Genomic DNA, 14,163 nt, shown 5'->3' on the forward strand with positions numbered 1-14,163 from the left:
CCATCAAGACATTGTATGACGCAGTGGCCAAGGATCTTCGGGAACTCACCCCCACCAATACGCCACAATCCGATGTATTACTCAGCATTGGGGAAAAGAAAGCCTTAAAGGACCTACAGACTAACCACGATCTCATCATCAGATCTGCGGACAAAGGTGGCGGCATTGTCCTACAAAATTATACAGACTACAACTAAGAAGCCATGAGGAATGTAAGTGATAAACAATACTACCGGGTCCAGAAGGTGGACCCTTTCCAACAATTACAACTAGATATAGGAGACATGCTGAATGAGGCCCTGAAACAAGACATCATTACCAAGGAAGAAAAGAAATTCCTGTGGATAAGGAATCCTTCCACACCTTTTTACTACCATCTGCCGAAAGTACACAAGAATGAAACCAATCCTCCTGGACCAGGGGCGTAGCTAGGGGTTCAGCCTAGGGGGGGGCGAGTGAGTCTGAGTGGGCCCCCAACCAACCTTACCCATAGGGAACCTCAGCAGGTGACAAGGCTTTCTGAATAATAAAGGGAATATTCTTCTACATTACTCATAGTGGATAAGGATAAAGAGCAGTGTAAGAGGCTTCTGTACATTTCACATATAGAACCACAAAAAAATTTAAAGTGCTTAAGATTAGAAAAATATAGCTGCCTTCTTCCACAGACAGCACCACTCTTGTCCTCAGTTTGTGTGTGGTATTCGACTGAAGTGAATAGTGCCAAGTTGTAATACCACACACAACCTAAGAGCAGGGGTGGAGCTGTTTTGGAGGAAGAAAGCAACTATGTTTTTTTTTCTTAATTCTGGAGAACCCTTTTAACCAGATTATCTTTGCCTAAAAATAATAGTGGTATAGGTAATATGTTTTTAGACATTAAGGCTATGTTCACACTGCGTATGAGTCCGGACGCATTTCGTACGCCGGCGTACATGTGCGGCGGAAACTACAGGCGTGGGAAAAATCGACATGCGCCGGATGCGTACGAACCGCGAACATACGCCTGTAGTACAGTTATGCTTCCCTAGCTTGTTTCGAAGCGATTTAAAGCAGGTCATTTACTTGGAAATCTTTGCCCAGCCCAATAAAACTCACAGAACCTTTTGGATCGAAAAATCAAGTTCAGTTTGGCTGAAATAAGTACTTCGTACAGGACTGCAAGGAAATCCACGGCCGTGAGTTGGAACATTTCCGTCCTCAAACAATGGTCTTGTTAATTTTTCACAGCGCCGTATACGATCCGGCCATAAGCTTATACGTAGTGTGCATTGTGCGGGCGTATATCGTATACTTTCAAGCGAACGCATCAACCTCAAAACTACGTGCAGAAACATACGCAGTGTGAACATAGCCTCAAAGGGGTGAGCTGGTTGTGATCATACATGTACAATCCAAGATATGTAATGAGCTGCTAGATATCCATTTCCTATCTATCTATCTATCTATCTATCTATCTATCTATCTATCTATCTATCTCCTATCTATCTATCTATCTATCTATCTATCTATCTATCTATCTATCCATCCATCTAGAAAAAACAAAGTTCACGCAGCACTCTACGGCTAAGGTTCTGCTGGGTGCCTGCTGCCACACCTTGGTCCACAGGTGTTTAATCCAGACAAGCAAAAAAAATCGACTTGCAGCACATCCAGACTTTAAAGGTGAAAACGGTGAAAATTTATTCCATAAATATAACACAGGAAAAACAGCGACGTTTCGCTCCTCCAATAGGAGCTTTCTCAAGCTAGTGAATACACACATGTAACACAAGTGTTTTATACATTCATTAATGAGCCAATAAATGACGTGTACAAAATGGGAGTGATCAAGTGAACAAAAAGTAATACTATTGGTTATTCATGTAAGGGAAAATTAATTCCAAAGTGATTAAAGCAAATAAATAAGTGAATAGAAAGTAGATCAAATTCATACATAAAGTTTTTAAAGTCCAATAAGGGGCAAGAGTGGATTCCTCACGGACAGCAACATAAACGGCATCTCCAACCATGTGTGGGTGTGAACCGCACGCTCCGGTGGAACGCACGGACATGTTGGAAAATCAAAAGGTGTCTCAGTATCTAGGCAACCAAAGGTAACATCAGGTGAACACACCGTATAGGAACATCAATTCCTCTATTCAACCCAGCAGATGAGACCAACCGATTATCACAGAAGTCCGCTGCCCTCCATCAACGGGGGGCGATCTCAGTCAGGTAGCAAACCTCTCTCACAGGGATGCAAATCCTGAGGATACCGGGTTATCTGTGGGGGCTCATCTGGATTCGGCCTTGTAGATGGTAAACGGTGAATCACCTCGGTTGCTATGGATACTTTTTCTGGACGATGAACGATATATACATAATGTAGAAGGGAGATGCGGCATGGCGTCACTGTCGGTGAGTTTCCACGAAATTAGCCCCGATGGTCAAGCTTGATAACATGTTTATCTATATGAAAAAAATATATATTAATAATTAAAAGAAACAAGGTAATATTAATGTATATATATATAAATATATGAATAGGTGTATTCATTGATACTCAATTTTTTGGAGTATCAATGAATACACATTCGGCACCATAAACTAGAAACAAAAATTGAGAGCCTATCTAACAAAGCAGTATTTAGGTAATATTTTATAATCAACGTTCAGTCCCTGTGGTTTCAGGGACCCTAAGCGGAATATCCATTGGGGCAAGGGTGGTATTTGGTCAATAAACATGATCTTCAGATCGCTCTCTTGATGTTTAAAGTCCAAAAAATGTTTGGATACCGGCAAATCATGTTTGCCTTTCCTGATAGTGTAACGGTGCTGGGTCAGTCTAGTTTTTACATCATATGTAGTCTCTCCTACATAAAGGAGTTTGCAAGGACACCATAATACATAGATAGTATATTCAGAATTGCAATTCAAAAATTTATTAATTTTGTATCTTTTTCCCGTCGTAGGGTGTTGAAAAAACTGTCCCTTCTGGACGTACCTGCAGTTGACACAGCCACCACAAGGATAGCAGCCAACCGCACGCGGGCCCAGAATGGTAAGTGAAGAGTGAGTTGGTAAAGTGACATCCGTTTTAACCACAATGTCCCTGATATTAGGCGCTCTCTTGTATGACATCAGAGGTTTAGTTTGTAGACTATCAATGTGAGGATAACTATTTTGCACAATGTGCCAATGTTTATGGATTATCCTCGTGATGTCGGGGCAAAAGGAATTGTAGGTAGTTACAAAGGGAATGCGATTCATCCCAGGTCTAACTTTTTGTTCTGTGAGTAAGGTATTTCTGTCAAGAAGTGTTACTTCACGTGTTTGTTGTCCAAGTAATGTTTTGGGATAGCCTCTGTTTTGGAAATTACTGGCTAATGACATTATGGCATTCTCAAGCTTGTTTTCTTCTGTTACGATTCTTTTAGCACGTAGAAATTGGCTTTTAGGAAGGCAACGTTTCATACGTGATGGATGATTTGAATCAAAATGCAAAAGTGTGTTCTTGTCGGTAGGCTTAACATACATCTCAGTGGCCAGTTTGTTGCCATGTTTGTAAACTACTGTGTCAAGGAAAGGAACCTTGGAGAATGAGTGTGTAATAGTGAATTTGATGTCACTATCTAAGCCATTAAAAAAATTCCAAAAGTCTAAGAGTTCAGTTTCTGTGCCCTTCCAAACCAAGAAGACGTCGTCTATGAATCTCCACCACCCCAGTAAATTACGGGAGTGGTGTGATCCATAGACTGACGCCTCCTCCATGTGTTCCACGAACAGATTAGCGTACGTAGGTGCTACGGGACTGCCCATCGCAGTCCCGACTAACTGTAGGTAACATTGTTTATTAAATGTAAAAAAATTACATGTAAGTATCATGTGTAGTAGTTGCAGCAAAAAATCTTGACATGGTGGTGTTAGTGTAGTCTTGCTTAAGGTGTTCCTGATGGCATCTAAGCCCTTTGTATGTGAAATGGAGGTATATAGACTAGCTATATCCATAGATGCAAGAATGACTGTCTCATCAACCTCAATGGCACAAATTTTTTGAATGAAGTCCGATGTGTCACGCACATAAGACTTCATTCTGGTAACATGTTCCTGTAGGATCTTATCCAAAAAAATGGCAGCGTTACTCAAGATAGAACCCCTCCCTGAGACTATCGGTCTACCTGGGGGGTTTTTTTAAATCCTTGTGAATCTTGGGAAGAAGATATAATTTAGGGATCAACGGGTATTCCACCCATAAAAAATCACCAAGTTTTTTATCAATGATTTTGTCATGAAGTGCATGATTAATTAAAGATCTTAATCTCTGTTTTATAGATTCTGTGGGATCTTTGTCAAGTTTAAGGTAAGTAATATGATCACTTAATTGTCGTTCAGCCTCCGTGATATATTGTAATGTATCCATTACTACTATGCCACCACCCTTGTCTGCAGGTTTCACTGTAATTTCCTTCATGTCAATTGAGAGAGACTTTACAAACTATGTTACCTACTGAAGAATTTAACAAATATATAGCAAAGAATAATGAATTTTTGTTGAAATTTCGTAAGGAAACAGAAGAGGTGAAACAAAACAAATGGTTTAGAGATGAAAAAGATTACTTATCTGGTAATATTTACAGCTGGAATACCCAACCAGTGACCAACAGGAAAATACCATAACAAGTGTGAACACGACTATGAACTCACCAGCGCCAGATGCCGTTTTTTTAGGTCAACGAAATCGGCTCCCCTCAAGATCAAACGCCCAACCAGACGTGGAGGCAAGAGGAGACACCGATACCGGAAAAACATCTTCATCCAAGCCGACTCGGACACAAGTAACTCGCAAGTTCCTGGAGAAGGAGAAAAAGGACAAAACAAATTAATGGACTGCGATCGTGAAAATACTGTGGTAAATATTTCTTCTACTACACTTACAGATATGCAAATGAATGTTCTGAGTAAGGGTTTATCATACTGTCCTGATATTTGCATAAAATGGTTTGATTTAGAACTTGATTTATTTTTATTCTTTAGAAGGATAAAATTGAAAATTTGGAGTAACACTATTGACAAGCCTGTAACACAAGCTATTGATCACACAAGTGAATTAACTGCTGAAAAACTTGACTTATTTTCTAGGAGCAATTTTGTGCCATCTATTACATCCCATGCCCTTGAGACTTACATTTCTTTGGTCAAGAAATACTTGGACATTCTCAGGAAAAATATACCGGATGGTTTTCTGAGATGCCCAAATCTGACCACCATGGAAAAACATGCACTAACACAATTATCTGACATGAAGGAAATTACAGTGAAACCTGCAGACAAGGGTGGTGGCATAGTAGTAATGGATACATTACAATATATCACGGAGGCTGAACGACAATTAAGTGATCATATTACTTACCTTAAACTTGACAAAGATCCCACAGAATCTATAAAACAGAGATTAAGATCTTTAATTAATCATGCACTTCATGACAAAATCATTGATAAAAAACTTGGTGATTTTTTATGGGTGGAATACCCGTTGATCCCTAAATTATATCTTCTTCCCAAGATTCACAAGGATTTAAAAAACCCCCCAGGTAGACCGATAGTCTCAGGGAGGGGTTCTATCTTGAGTAACGCTGCCATTTTTTTGGATAAGATCCTACAGGAACATGTTACCAGAATGAAGTCTTATGTGCGTGACACATCGGACTTCATTCAAAAAATTTGTGCCATTGAGGTTGATGAGACAGTCATTCTTGCATCTATGGATATAGCTAGTCTATATACCTCCATTTCACATACAAAGGGCTTAGATGCCATCAGGAACACCTTAAGCAAGACTACACTAACACCACCATGTCAAGATTTTTTGCTGCAACTACTACACATGATACTTACATGTAATTTTTTTACATTTAATAAACAATGTTACCTACAGTTAGTCGGGACTGCGATGGGCAGTCCCGTAGCACCTACGTACGCTAATCTGTTCGTGGAACACATGGAGGAGGCGTCAGTCTATGGATCACACCACTCCCGTAATTTACTGGGGTGGTGGAGATTCATAGACGACGTCTTCTTGGTTTGGAAGGGCACAGAAACTGAACTCTTAGACTTTTGGAATTTTTTTAATGGCTTAGATAGTGACATCAAATTCACTATTACACACTCATTCTCCAAGGTTCCTTTCCTTGACACAGTAGTTTAAAAACATGGCAACAAACTGGCCACTGAGATGTATGTTAAGCCTACCAACAAGAACACACTTTTGCATTTTGATTCAAATCATCCATCACGTATGAAACGTTGCCTTCCTAAAAGCCAATTTCTACGTGCTAAAAGAATCGTAACAGAAGAAAACAAGCTTGAGAATGCCATAATGTCATTAGCCAGTAATTTCCAAAACAGAGGCTATCCCAAAACATTACTTGGACAACAAACACGTGAAGTAACACTTCTTGACAGAAATACCTTACTCACAGAACAAAAAGTTAGACCTGGGATGAATCGCATTCCCTTTGTAGCTGCCTACAATTCCTTTTGCCCCGACATCACGAGGATAATCCATAAACATTGGCACATTGTGCAAAATAGTTATCCTCACATTGATAGTCTACAAACTAAACCTCTGATGTCATACAAGAGAGCGCCTAATATCAGGGACATTGTGGTTAAAACGGATGTTACTTTACCAACTCACTCTTCACTTACCTTTCTGGGCCCGCGTGCGGTTGGCTGCTATCCTTGTGGTGGCTGTGTCAACTGCAGGTACGTCCAGAAGGGACAGTTTTTTCAACACCCTACGACGGGAAAAAGATACAAAATTAATAAATTTTTGAATTGCAATTCTGAATATACTATCTATGTATTATGGTGTCCTTGCAAACTCCTTTATGTAGGAGAGACTACATATGATGTAAAAACTAGACTGACCCAGCGCCGTTACACTATCAGGAAAGGCAAACATGATTTGCCGGTATCCAAACATTTTTTGGACTTTAAACATCAAGAGAGCGATCTGAAGATCATGTTTATTGACCAAATACCACCCTTGCCCCAATGGATATTCCGCTTAGGGTCCCTGAAACCACAGGGACTGAACGTTGATTATAAAATATTACCTAAATACTGCTTTGTTAGATAGGCTCTCAATTTTTGTTTCTAGTTTATGGTGCCGAATGCCAATTTTTTGGAGTATCAATGAATACACCTATTCATATATTTATATATATATACATTAATATTACCTTGTTTCTTTTAATTATTAATATATATTTTTTTCATATAGATAAACATGTTATCAAGCTTGACCATCGGGGCTAATTTCGTGGAAACTCACCGACAGTGACGCCATGCCGCATCTCCCTTCTACATTATGTATATATCGTTCATCGTCCAGAAAAAGTATCCATAGCAACCGAGGTGATTCACCGTTTACCATCTACAAGGCCGAATCCAGATGAGCCCCCACAGATAACCCGGTATCCTCAGGATTTGCGTCCCTATGAGAGAGGTTTGCTACCTGACTGAGATCGCCCCCCGTTGATGGAGGGCAGCGGACTTCTGTGATAATCGGTTGGTCTCATCTGCTGGGTTGAATAGAGGAATTGATGTTCCTATACGGTGTGTTCACCTGATGTTACCTTTGGTTGCCTAGATACTGAGACACCTTTTGATTTTCCAACATGTCCGTGCGTTCCACCGGAGCGTGCGGTTCACACCCACACATGGTTGGAGATGCCGTTTATGTTGCTGTCCGTGAGGAATCCACTCTTGCCCCTTATTGGACTTTAAAAACTTTATGTATGAATTTGATCTACTTTCTATTCACTTATTTATTTGCTTTAATCACTTTGGAATTAATTTTCCCTTACATGAATAACCAATAGTATTACTTTTTGTTCACTTGATCACTCCCATTTTGTACACGTCATTTATTGGCTCATTAATGAATGTATAAAACACTTATGTTATATGTGTGTATTCACTAGCTTGAGAAAGCTCCTATTGGAGGAGCGAAACGTCGCTGTTTTTCCTGTGTTATATTTATGGAATAAATTTTCACCGTTTTCACCTTTAAAGTCTGGATGTGCTGCAAGTCGATTTTTTTTGCTTATCCATCCATCTATCTATCTATCTCCTATCTATCTATCTATCTATCTATCTCCTATCTATCTATCTATCTATCACATTACAGGAGGAGATATAAGAAGACAATGATCACATGTCCTTCATGCACCAGCATCTTCTCAGCCCCGCCTCCTCATGACATCACCACAGGTCCTTCATCCACAAGAATCCTCTCCAGTTCTCAGCCCCGCCCCCTTATGACGTCACCACAGGTCCTTCATCGCAAGAAATAGCTTTTGCAGACAGCATTAAGCCTCTGAGACCTCAGTGGGCCCCTGCCAGTGTGGGCCAGGAAGCCACTGCCCCCCCTGCACCCCCCCAAATTTCGCTTATGTCCTAGACGTCCGATCATCTCTGGGATCAAAGGACCCATTTGTAATATCTCTCACTATTTGGATCTTTTCTTACAGGAATACGTTCTAAATCTAGACTCCTACTTGAAAAACTCGGATGCCCTAATTAAATAATTAATAGACCAGGAATGGACGGAAGACACAATTTTCTTAACTATGGATGTGTCAGCACTTTACACCAACATACAGCATAACCTGGGAATCGAATGCACCAACTACTTTCTGGAACAAGATCCCACTATACCACCCATTCAAAAGGTGTTTTTACTAAACTGTCTGGATTTGATTTTGAAAAAGATTTTTTTTTAATATAATGGAACCATTTACCATCAAACGTGCGGGACGGCGATGGGCACACGGGTGGCGCCGGCCTACGCGAATCTATTCATGGGGAGGTTCGAAGCCCAATATATAACCTCGCACCCCCTCTATCAGCAAAATGTAAAGGTATTATAAAAGATACATCGAATACCTCTTCTTCCTATGGAAAGGGGATATAAATGGAATACACACTTTTTTAGAGGACATCAACAAAAATGATTGGGGTATAACTATGGTACTCCATTATTCAAAAGAACAGGTGGACTTACTAATTTTCCATGAGAATGAGGAACTGAGGACAGCAACATACTTCAAACTTGTGGACTCTAATAGCTATTTACCGTTCAATAGCAATCACTCGAAGAAATGGAAATTAAATATCCCATTGGGACAGTTCAGGCGGATCCGGAAAAACTGCACCACAAACAGTAAATTTCAAGAATAAGCAATAACCATTAAAAGCTGTTTTTTTGCTAAAGGGTACCCCAAGAACTAGTCAAAGATGCAACTGAGAAAGCCGCCACCCTTACACAGAAACAGTGTCTTCAGGAAAGAGCAAATGAAGTGATGCCGGAAAAGCAAGAGAAAATAGACCACTCCTCTAATTTTATCACCACTTACTCTTCAAACCACAAATACATGACATACTTCAAAAGAATTGGCACATCCTAAAACTGGACACATTCCTAGAGAAAGGACTTCCCAAAAAGCCAAAAATAACATACAGTTGTGCCCCCACCCTAAAAAGTATGCTGGAACCCAGCTGCCTGAGAAAACACACCACCAACCTTGAGAGCATCATACATCAAGAAAAAGGTGTATATAAATGTAATGGAAAGAGATGTCTATGCTGTCAGTCATTGAAAACAGGGATGACGAATTTCACCAATAATCAAGGAAAAACTTTAAAATCAAACATGGACTGACATGTGCATCCAAATACGTAATATACGTCATAGAATGCCCCTGCAAGCTTAAATACGTGGGAAGAACAAAACAAGCACTTCACCTAAGGTTAAATAATCATCGCACGAACATCAGAAAAGTATTTTTGAAGCATAGCCTATCCAAGCACTTCCTGGAAAAACATGATTCCGATCCAAAAGTGCTCCAGATTTACCCTATTAATCATGTCCCTGAAAATACGGTGAACCGCTTTGGCAATTTGGTCCGCAAGGAAATGTTCTGGATCTACTGTTTAGATACCCTACAACCCAATGGCCTGAATGAAGCTGATCATGATCATGTGATAAACCATTACTATATTCACATACATCGAAAAGTCATGGACTGAAACCTTCCAATCCTTGTTCCTCCCCCCTTCGTCTGTTTAAAAAGCCACTGCCATAAGATATAAATAAATATATATAATCTAACATTTATTGTAAACACATCAATTCAGTGTAACTGAACTCAGGACCCTGTGTACAGCAGGCTGCTACGGATACCATTACTCCACAGAGCCATTCATAAATTCAGCCCTGCTCTACTACATGAAGTCCCTATCTCAAGTCTATGCTGACACTGTGCTTTAATGCTGTTCTTTTTAATCACACACATTATCATTACTATTTATTACTTTTTAATCATGACACAGACTCAATGATGTTGTAATCTAATAATTTTATTATTTCTTACATTGGAATTCATGTTTTAAGTGTTTATGCAAATGACCTAGTGATTCCCGGGCAATTCAAACAGTGTTTTCCCGTTTTTTTACTGCATAAATGTCCAGAGTGTACATCCCATTACCATGCAAATCTGATGAAGAGGCTGTGCCTTGAAATGCATAATTCCTGCAATAAAACTTTAATTTTACATCAAGCTTTGATTTTACATCAAGTACTACTACTCCCATCATTGAAGGAGTGATGTTTATCTGATGCCGTCACTAAAAGTCCCGGATCTTTCTGCACAGTTGTACCTCTAGCTGGCATAACCTTCCATTAAAGTAGCCTTGCTGTCTGTTCTACCAGGCTCTATATCATCTATTAAGAGAGGACTCCTGCAACATTTTTTATTGCTGCAAGGGCAGTAATTCCGAGACACTGGAGGGAGACTAGTCCACCCACGTTGGTGGAATGGATACACAAAGTCAATATGATCAGACGGCTAGAAGGATTAGCATTGGAGAAAAAGGTGGCGCAGTCCTATTGTTATCAGATCTGGGCACCAAGGGTTTTATTGTATTCTTTCCTGAAGCCTTTGGAGGCATATCAGCAAATAGTGTCCCTCCAATTTTTAGAGAACAACCGTTGGATGGTATTACCCAAATAGTCACAGAATCAAAGCATCACAAAAGCGATAGGAGCCGGAGCGGTACCGGAGAGCGGGCAGGAAACTGGTGGGCGGCATGAGGTCACGTGAGCGGACGTGAGCACGTAGCGTCCGCCCCCTCCCCCCTCGTACCTGACCGAAGGATCCCAGGATGAGCGGCAAAGACGGAAAGGGGAAAGAGTCGGGTTAGCCGTGCCGGTGGACGGAGCGGTGATGGCGTGGAGATCTCGCGGCGAGTGAACGAGGACGCGACAAGGGAGAGCAGTCAGGCATCGCTTACGGCGCGTAGTGGGACAAGACCGGGTGCAGTCGTGGAGCAAGTGGACCACGAGGAGACCAGGAGAGACACGGCTGCAGGCTGCAGGCCCGGGAGGAAGTGACCGGCGTCGGGTGAGAGATTTCCAAGGGGGATGGACAGGCCTGGCGTCAGCTGCTGTAGGTAGCTTGTTCGGCTGGGTGGAGGAGCGGGGGTCCCGCTCAGGAAACCAATAGCCGTAGGGTGTGGAGGTACGAAGTGTGGGGAAGGGGGAAACCACACAGGCTGGTCGGACATAATCTGAGCCTCTGCACATGTTAAGGCTGGTCCCTTTTTCTGTCATGAAACTGACTGTCTCTCACCCTGCAAGACTAAAAGCCAAATAATCTTATGGGCCAGTGAGAATTTGGATTGACTAGATGGGTCTATAAAACACTAACCATTTGGGCTCGAATGACATTATTTCTTTGTGATCTAAAGCCATTGCCGCACGGTCTGTTTGGTACTAACCCTGGGTGTCTGAGAGTGACTAGCCCTAAGGGGCATAAAGGCTGCACGGGAAACTAAGGAGGGCTGTTTGTCTTGATCCCTGCATATGAAGTGAAACTTGTTGCTGGAGGACTGCCTGAATCCTTGCTACTACGCTATAGACTGGGGCCATTTCTCCTTGCTTGCTGGCGCTCTGGGAGTGGGAATTAGACAAACATATAATATACGCCAAAAGGACATTTGTACAGGAGGGGTTATATGTTTACGGCATAGAGTGGTATCTAAAATATCTGGTTACGGCTTAAAGGGAAGGGATAGTGAGTATGCCTCCTAAAAAAACCAAAGAAGATTCTAATGCACGTAGATCTGGGGGTGGAGGGATGTTGGGGGCAGGGGGATTGGTTAAAACGAGTGGTCAGAAACTGGATAAATTCTTACAATCCCCAATAGCGAAAGAAAAATTAGTAGAGCCACCCCTAGAAACGTATGCAGAGGGTGAAGTAGCAGAGGGAGGTGACGTTCAGGCAATTTCAAAGGAGAGTCTGGGGGGTCTGGTTTCTGGGGACATGGATCACATGAAAGCTATTGTCTCCATGATTCAGAAACTGGATCAATCAGTAAAGGAGGTCCTGGTTCAGACAGGTAGTATTGGAACTGATGTGTCTATCATTAAGAACGAATTAAGTAAGATGAGAGAAAGGATGGGAGAGGCAGAGAATAGAATATCACAAGTAGAGGACACTCAGAACAACCTCAGAAAAGAAGTGCAAGAACTAAAAAAGACAGTGGACCTGAACCAAAAAAAAATCCTAGATATGGAGGATAGACAGAGAAGAGCCAATATCAAACTGGTGGGGTTCCCGGAAAAAGCCGAGGGGGAAGATTGTGTGACTTTCATTTATAACTGGCTGTTGTCGGTCTGTGAGATTGGTACCCTCTCAAAGTTTTTTGGGATAGAGAGAGCCCATAGGGTTCCATTTCGTCCATATCCCAATGGATCCAATCCCAGACCGATTTTGGCTAAACTGTTATTTCATGGTGATAGAGATAAAATTCTGGCGTTTAGCAGGAGAAGGGGTGATCTGACGTTTGGGGGAAACAAGATTGCAATTTACCCAGACTTTTCATACACAACAAATAAAATGAGAACCAGTTTTGTTGGGGTCAAAAAAAGATTGAGGGATGCCGGGATAGGATATTCCCTGATGTTTCCAGCTAAAATGAAGATTATCTATGAAAGTAGAACCTACTTTTTTACGGATCCAGGAGAGATAGATAAGTGGATGGAATCCAAGGGTCTATAACGGATAGCTATTTTTATGAAAGATATGTCGGTCGGGGGGGGGGTTGACTTAGTAAGGGGTGTGGGCAGAACCTAGTGGTGAAGTCTAGCCAACAAGGGGGAAGGGGGGGGGGTGGGAGGGGGGGTGAAGTGAGGGGGGGAGGGTTGGGTGGGGGGGTGTCCTTTCTTTTCTTTTTGTGTTTTTCCTTTTCTTGTGTTGTGGGCTGTTTGGGGGGTTACATATTGATTTATTTATTTGTTTTTTATTTTTTTGTACCTGGGTTTCGTTATATAAGTAAAAGGAGAAGGTGGTGGAATAGAGGGAGTGGATTAGGGCGCTGGAAAGGAGGATGGGCAAGTTTAAAATTGTGACATGGAATATAAGGGGTTTGGCGAGTAGAGAGAAAAGGGCTGCTATCTTCAATGCATTACATGGATACTTGCCGGCGATTGTATGTCTCCAGGAGACCCATTTGACACAGGAGTCCCTGAATGGCATCAATAGAAGATGGATAGGTACTAGTTTCCACTCCATTTTCTCCAACTACTCTAGAGGAGTGAGCGTGCTTATCCATAGGGCCCTGAAGGTGGAGGTACGTCAGAAACAGGTAGATGAGTTAGGGAGATTTATTGTACTACACCTAGTCTGCGAGGATGTGGAGTTTCTTCTCTGTACGGTATACTGCCCCCCACCGTTTACAAGAAAATTGTTTGTGGAGATAGATAGAATAATGGATAGGATGGCAGAGTGTCCTAAAGTGTGGTTGGGGGACTTTAATGAAGTGTTTGATATGGAGAGAGATAGATGCTATACGGGGGAAAGGGTTAAGGGGAAGGGTAGATCACAACTGGCTAAGATCTGTGCAGAGTTGAATTGGCATGATATATGGAGGATTAAAAACGGTGATAGGGAGGAGTACTCATGTGTGAACAAAACCCATAAATGTATGTCTAGAATAGATCTGGTGCTGGGTGATAGACAAATGGTTGAGTATGTTAAGAAGGCTAAATTTGGCCATAGGGGGTTTTCAGACCATATACCTCTGATGATAGTAGTAGAAAGCAAAGGAAGGGGC

General features: G+C 41.6%; 1 long non-coding RNA gene across 1 annotated transcript; it reads right to left on the reverse strand.

Moving 5' to 3' along the window:
• Positions 1 to 1,750: 1,750 nt before the first annotated feature.
• On the reverse strand, positions 1,751 to 6,815 carry LOC138787303 (uncharacterized). The gene is made up of 4 exons (XR_011362341.1): positions 6,691 to 6,815; positions 5,393 to 5,420; positions 4,687 to 4,832; positions 1,751 to 2,451 (listed from the first exon to the last, which is right to left on the reverse strand). It is a non-coding gene; the product is annotated as an uncharacterized lncRNA (long non-coding RNA).
• Between the last annotated feature and the right edge of the window lie 7,348 nt (positions 6,816 to 14,163).

This window comes from Dendropsophus ebraccatus, chromosome 3 (assembly GCF_027789765.1).
Source record: "Dendropsophus ebraccatus isolate aDenEbr1 chromosome 3, aDenEbr1.pat, whole genome shotgun sequence".
Taxonomy (NCBI): Eukaryota; Metazoa; Chordata; class Amphibia; order Anura; family Hylidae; genus Dendropsophus; species Dendropsophus ebraccatus.